Below are 7,548 nucleotides of genomic sequence, written 5' to 3'. Positions count from 1 at the left end.
TGAATTAAGATAAATCTTAGTTCTATGATATTGATGAAAATATCTTTAAAATATGAGAGTACTGCATTTTATAAAAATTATTATATTAGCAAAGCTATATTGAAATTAACACCGTATTCATTTCCCCAAAAACTTTCTGATTATATTTGGTTAAACAAGATGCCTCTAAGTAAAAGAGCAACAAATATAACTAATCATTTTTCCATTAAAGCCTTCTTGGTATATTTCCCAGAAAGTGAGAAAGTAATGACTATAATATCTGTAAAATAAAATATTTTCCAAGTCAGGTTGTTTCCAAATCTTCATTTTCAATAAAACTGAAGGCAGACCTAATTGAGTTGTCAGATGGCAGATCATCAATGGTTGTGATAGATAATTGCCTTATTTTCTCAGTATAACATAAGTTTAAACAATTGATATAGTTTTAACAAAATATTCCAACCCATCCACTTTTTTTTTTTAATATCCTCCAGTCGGAGTGACAGTACTGCATCACCAGCTACACAATTCAAGGTGAGAATTTTCTAATAAACCTTTCTGATACTAAAATGCTTCCTTTCCTATCACCCCAAGATCTACCCTGCGCAGAGGGAAGAGAAGCCTGGATGGGCCCTGAGTTTCTTGGGGGAAATCCAAGTCCATGTGTTGCCTCTTTGCAAGAAGAGAGGGCTGAGAGAGTGACTTCTAGCCCAGAAAAGAAGGACTAACAAGCAAAAAACATATTGCTTCATCCTTCCTGTGAGGCCTTCCCCCAGCCCTTATACAGGAACTATGTCCTTAACCGCAGGTATTTTTCAATTTAACAGTGGCTCACATTGTTTCTTGCAGCAAAGAGCCCTGGGCTCCTCCTGGAGCCTCTGCCCTCCTCTACCACCAGCGGTAGTGGGCCAGGGCATGGTTGGCCTCAGCCTCCTGTAGCCTGTCGTGCTTCCTCTTGACCTCAGGGCCCTGGTTGTGGAATGCCTCCAGCAACTAAGGACAGCTTCTCTGGCATCAGCATCTACCAAGCTTCTCCCTGCACTCCGTAATCATTCACTTCATGGCCAGGAAGTGATGCCTCTGGTTGGCTAGTGGCACAGGGACCTGGTAGAAATGGCCACCCTTGCCTGGCCGCAGTGGCTCAGTGGTTAACCATCAACCTATGAATCAGGAGCACACGGTTCAATTCCATTCAGGGCACAGACACAGGTTGCGGGCTTGATCCCCAATCAATGATTCTCTCTCATTGATGTTTCTATCTCTCTCCCTCTTTCTTCCTCTCTGAAATCAACAAAAATACATTTTTTTAAAAAAGAAAAAAATGGCCACCTTTGCGGATAGGTACCAGCCCTACCCCAGGCTCACAGATCTTCAGTGCTTGGAGGAAGTTGGAGTAGGTGTTGCGTTCAGTGTTTGCCTGTTCCTCTGCAGAGGCAGCATGGTACTTCTCAAACTGCTTCCTTTTCACAGCTTTCAGAGCCTGCGTCATGAGGGATCTAGCCAGTAATTTGCTTCCTCCTTTCATCATCATGTTGGTGAAGTTACTGATCAAAGGGTCTTCAAATACAGAGCTTGTTTTCATCGCTCCTGCTCAGACTTCTCCTCCTCAGTCAGCTCTGCCCTTGTGATAATATTCCTTGTCAATCTGAGGATCCCGGCATTCACGGGACAGGGCTCCACCTCACCTTGGTTAGCCCTGGAAGCCATAGGCTGCACTTCTTAGACCAGCGACACATCCAACCACCCTTCATGCTGCCTTCACCCACCCTCCCCCCCGCCACTTTTTTATATGAATAAGATTCTCAGCAGCTTCAGCTATAATAATAGAAAGCAGAAATAGAGTTGATGCTTAACTCATATCTTTCTATTAATAATTATCATTTTCCCATCTACACTAATAAAAGAGAAAAATGGTAATTGGCGTACGACGATACCCTTTTCATTGGCTAATCAGGGCTATATGCAAATTAACTGCCAACTATGATTGGCAGTTAACTGCCAACTAAGATTGGCAGTTAACTGCCAACAAGATGGCAGTTAATTTGCATATGTAGGCACAATGCAGGGAGGTGAAAGGGAAAGCAGGAAGAAGCCCCCTGCCACTGACAGTGATCGGAAACCCAGGGGGGAGCTAAGAGCTGGGGCGCAGGGCAAAGGCGGCCCTGGGGCCGCCTTTGCCCTGCCCCCCAGCCATGATCGGAGAATCAGGTGCCTTTTCCACCCTGGCCAGTGATAGCAGGAAGTAGGGGTGGAGCCAGCGATGGGAGCTGGACATGGTCGAAGCTGGCAGTCCCGGGAGCTAGGGGTCCCTTGCCTGGGCCTAAAGCGGAGCTCACGATCACGGGGCCGCTGCAGCTGCGGGTCCCCGCTGCCCGAGCCGACGCCTCAGCCAGAGGCGTTAGGCCTGGGCAGGGGTGGAGCCTGCAACTGCGGGGAGCTGGGGGTCCCCTGCCCAGGCCTGACACCTCTGCCGGAGGCCTCAGGCCTGGTCAAGGGGCCGATCCGGTGATTGGTGATCGGAGGGTGATGAGGGTCAACTCCTCTGGCCGAGGCATCAGGCCTGGGTGGGGGGCTGAGCCGGGGATTGGGGGGATATGATGGTCCCCTTGCCCAGGCCTGAAGCCTGGGTCAGAGGCGTCAGGCTTGGGTGGGGGGTGGAGCAAGCGATCAGAGGGAGATGGGGGTCCCCTGCCCAGGCATGATTCCTGGGCCAGAGGCCTCAGGCCTGGGCGGGGGCCAGAGCCAGTGATCGGGGGGAGATGGGGGTCCCCTGTCCAAGCCTGACACCTCTGGCGGAGGCGTCAGGCCTGGGCAAGGGGCCGATCAGGTGATCAGAGGGTGATGGGGGTCTACGCCTCTGGCTGAGGCATCAGGCCTGGGCAAGGGGCAGAGCCAGCAATCGGAGGGGTCTAGGGGTCCCCTGTCCAGGCCTGATGCCTGGGCCAGAGGCATCAGGCCTGGGCTGGGGGCAGAACCAGTGATGGGGGGAAATGAGGGTCCCCTGCCCAGGCCTGACGCCTCTCTTAGAGGCGTCAGGCCTGGGCAGGGGGCCGATCCTGCGATTGGAGGGTGATGGGGGTCAATGCCTGAGGGCTCCCAGTATGTGAGAGGGGGCAGGCTGGGCTGAGGGACACCCCCCACACACACACCCAGTGCACGAATTTCGTGCACCGGGCCCCTAGTGTATATATAAACTATAAAAAACACTCAAATATATTTTATCAAATGTTGCTAATAAAACTTTTATGTTTATGTTACATAACTATTCACCAAAGTAATTATATTGCCTTGGCTAATTGTGTACTACTAATAGTGCTAATAACTCAGTTCAGAATAAAATATTTTAAAATTCAGAGTCTTTGGTCATGGAAAAAATTTTTTTAAATTTTGATTTAGTCCAGCTGGCATGGCTCAGTGGCTGAGTGTCCACCTATGAACCAGGAGGCCATGGTTCGATTCCCAGTCAGGGCACGTGCTCGGGTTATGGGCTCAATCCCTAGTGTGAGGCGTGCAGGAGGCAGCCGATCAATGATTCTCTCTCACCATTGATGTTTCTACCTCTCTCTCCCTCACCCTATTCTCTGAAATCAAAAATATATTTAAAAATAAATTAATAAATTTAAAATTTATATTTAGTTGTAGGAAAATATGATAGGGCAATTGAGAAAATATTTTCAAATGTCAAAAACTGCATTAGGATAAAAGTGTTGATTAGAATGGAAATGTGAATTCAAGAAGAAATGAAAACAATGAAATTTCAGACTATTATATGATAGATGATAGAGCTTATGTTTCTTTATATTGATGGTGATAGTGCCTAACAACCTATTTTGATATCTAAACAGTTGCATTTTAAAATATCAATATTTACAAAAAATCAAAAATAACATTTGCGACTATTCAATTTGAAATGAAAAAATTTAAATATTATCTTGAAACTGTGCAATAAGTCACTTAGTTTAAGATTACTTTAAGGGGTACATAAAAGAGTTTGCTTTAAAGAAATTTTCATGCATGTACACTTGGAGTAATGTAAAAGAACATCATTCTAATTTTGCTTGAATAAGAAAAGCTTATAGAAAAAAACCCAAAATATTCATCAACAGAAGAATGTAGGAAAAATGTATATATAATATGTTATACTACTATATGGGAACTAAAATGATGAACCAGATGTATATAAACAAACATGAATAAATGTCAAAAATATGTTGATAAGATATTTATGTTTTAACCAGCAAAACATTTAAAACTATTGAAACATATTGTTTAACTAGAAAATGTAGGAACAAAAATTTAAAACAGTCATAGAATTAATAAACATCAAAATTCATTACAGAGGTTAATTCTCAAGAGGAAGAAAAGGAAAAATGAGATAAATGTGGTTGTACACAGGGGCTTCAACTAAACCTGTAAATTTTTTTCTTAATTTCTAAATCTAAGGCAGTTTTAGCCAAATGTTAAAGTTATCAAAACTTTGTAAAGCTGAGAGGTGGGCACATTGGTTGTTATATACCTATATGTACAGTTAAATAATTTCTTAATAAAAATAGCTAAAAGTAAAAGACAACATATAAAATAAAAACAGTAATGCAATGTATCCTAAAATGGCACAGGGAAGAATGTTTTTAATTACCAATCCAACAGATCATAGGAAAAAAGAAAAATAAAATACAAAGAAAAAATGGTTTAAAAACATGGTGGAAGTTTAAATAAATCAATAAGTACAATATATGTAAGAAGAATAAAGCCACTATTAAAAAAACAGAGACCCTGTGATTTTTAAAAGCCAGCCATGTAAATGCTTAAAAGAGACACAACTTAAATAAAATGGCACACAACAAATATAAGAGATTTAAGAAATAACAGGCAAATTCTTTCCTAAGAAAAGCTATCCTATCTAATAAAAGAGAAAAATGGTAATTGGCGTACGACGATACCGTTTTCATTGGCTAATCAGGGCTATATGCAAATTAACTGCCAACTAAGACTGGCAGTTAACTGCCAACATAGGCGCAATGCTGGGAGGCTAAAGGGGAAGGAGGGAAGAAGCTGCCTGCCGCTGACTGCAATCGGAAACCCAGGCGGCAGCCAAGAGCCAGAGAACCGAGCTGCCTTTGCTCAGAGAAGCCAGGCCTCCTTTGCCGGCTTCTGTGATAAGAGAACCTGGCCGCCTTTGCCGGCCCTGGGCCAGTAATGGGAGAAGCTGGGTGGGTCAGGGAAGAGGCGGATGTCTGCCTGGCTTCTCAGATCACTGATCACCAGTGATGGGAGAACACCCAGAGGCGGGGCCAGAGGCCAGGCTGCATAGCTGCCTGGGGACACCATCTGGACCCCAGGGGCGACGCAGCCAGGCCCCAGAAGGAGACCCAGGGCCAGGGGCTGAGTTGCAGCTGGGGCACGCGATCCAGTACCTGGGCTGAGGAGACCCAGAAGGAGACCCAGGGGCCTCGCAAGAGGAGAGTCTCCATGGTCAGATGGCGTGGTGTCGGGACAGGAATAAAGACCCAAGGTGACTCAGATGCCTGGCCACAGGGTTAGACCAGCCAGCAGGGCCTTTCAGTTGGGACTGGGGTGGGGGTGGGGCGAGGGAGGCAAGCCGGAAATAGAGAACTACAACTCCCAGGAGGCTTAGCGGCCAGGGCCTGGGTGCCTGGCTGTGAAATCGGATGGGCTGTAGTTTCGCAAGCCACTTTAAACTAGAGGCTTGCAAGGTTGGAAGTTCTGCGTCGGAAGCCAGGGAGAAATGGAGCTGGAGCAGAGAGAGGGGTCCATGGCAGCTGTGGGCTTTGAGGAGTTCTCAGCACCTCCCGGCTGGGAGCTGGCGCTGCCTCCGCTGAAGGTGGTCACATCCTGGAGAGCGAGCTTGAGACCGAAGTGGAGTTCGGGTCTGGGGGTCTGGACAGCTCCAGCCTCCAGGAGCGAGACGAAGAGGAGGAGGCAGCCTGAGGCCAGCAAGGGCGGCGCCAACGGGAACTCAATCGCAGGAAGTACCAGGCGCTGGATCGGCGCTGCAGGGAGATTGAGCAGGCGAAGGAGCGGGTCCTGAACAGGCTCCATCAGATATAGAGGATAACATGGAGACTCCAGCAGGAGCGGAGGTTCCTCATGAAGGTGCTGGACTCCTACTGTGACAACTACCGGGCCAGCCAGTTCACCATCTTACTGGAGGACGAGGGCAGCCAGGGCAGAGACGCCCCCAACCCAGGCAACGCTGAGAACAAGCCTCCAGAGAAAGAGGGGCTGTCCCCGCCCAGGAGGACGCCAGCGCCCACAGAAGCCAGCAGCCCGGCCCCTGGCAAGGGGCCCAGCAGTTGGAAGAGGTGGCGAGTGCCATAGGAAGGGCACTGGGCAGGAGTCCCGCTGACTCCGGAGCTGGCCCCCGTGCAGATAAAGGTGGAGGAAGACTTTGGCTTCTAAGCCCTCGAGGCTCTGGACTTAAGTTGGGTTTCTCAGGGGCCAGACAAGCTGCTGCCCTACCCCACCCTAGCCAGCTCCCCCTTTGACTGACCCCCCAATAAATGGACCCGATGCAAAAAAAAAAAAAAGCTTACAGAGGCATGTTTATAGGATCAAATAGTATAAATATAGATGTAACAGGACAATAAAAAGAGAACCTGGCTATGATGATAACCTGAATGCTGCCTCTGTGTCATTCCTTCTTTGGGAACCCCTGGACCTGCTGGGGCTGGACCCCAACATTCCTCTTCTTATAAGGACTTCAGTGAGATGGGCTAAGGGTCCCACTGGAACTGCCACAATTTAATGTAATCCCCTCTTTAAAGATCTTATCTCCATATACAGGTACATTCTGAGGTTCTGGGGATTAGGATTTTAACATACATTTTGTTGATTACCCAAATCAGCCCTTAACAACCAGCATGTTTCAGAAAGTAGATTCCTACAGGGTTATTTACCAAACATTCAGAAGTATTTTTAAAAGAGCTAAGCCCCTCGCCCACCGTGTGGGCCCCTCCCAGCGAAGAGCGAAGGCCTGGGTTCCGGGCACCGGAGGAAAACTGGTGCCAGCAGCCAGGGGAAGGGGCCCCCAAGGGGCTCCAGATTGCGAGAGGGCACAGGGTGGGCTGAGGGACCCACCCGAGTGCACAAATTTTTGTGCACCGGGCCTCTAGTCTATAATAATAAAAGGGTAATATGCTAATTAGACCAGATGTCTTCCAGACATCATTCCTTCCTGACCTAGCCGGGGCCGGAGGGAAGCCTGGTGGGAAGCCCGGGTCCTGGGTGCCAGAGGGAAGCTGGTGCCGGCAACCGGGGAAGGAAGGCCTATTCTTGCATGAATTTTCATGCACTGGGCTTCTAGTTGTAGATATATTAATGTTAGATAAAATGCAATTTAAGGCAAAAGATAATAATGGGGTTAAAGAGATAATCTACGTAATTAAAAATGAGATAAAAAGTCTTAAATCAATATGCATTTGACAAATATGTATATATAAAGCAAAAAACTGACAAAAGTATAAGCTACTGGCAAACCATAGTCATGAAGAAAGATTTTTATCCCATTTGTATCACAATATGATAAATTGAGTAACTTCCCCACCTCCC

At 47.0% G+C, this 7,548-nt stretch overlaps 1 pseudogene; it reads right to left on the bottom strand.

Annotated features, from left to right (window-relative positions):
* Positions 1–1,285: 1,285 nt before the first annotated feature.
* On the bottom strand, positions 1,286–1,770 carry LOC132242529 (small ribosomal subunit protein uS7m-like; annotated as a pseudogene).
* Between the last annotated feature and the right edge of the window lie 5,778 nt (positions 1,771–7,548).

Source organism: Myotis daubentonii, chromosome 10, assembly GCF_963259705.1.
Source record: "Myotis daubentonii chromosome 10, mMyoDau2.1, whole genome shotgun sequence".
Taxonomy (NCBI): domain Eukaryota; kingdom Metazoa; phylum Chordata; class Mammalia; order Chiroptera; family Vespertilionidae; genus Myotis; species Myotis daubentonii.
Note: the sequence above shows the minus strand (reverse complement) of the source record. Positions and strands in the feature narration are given on the sequence as shown.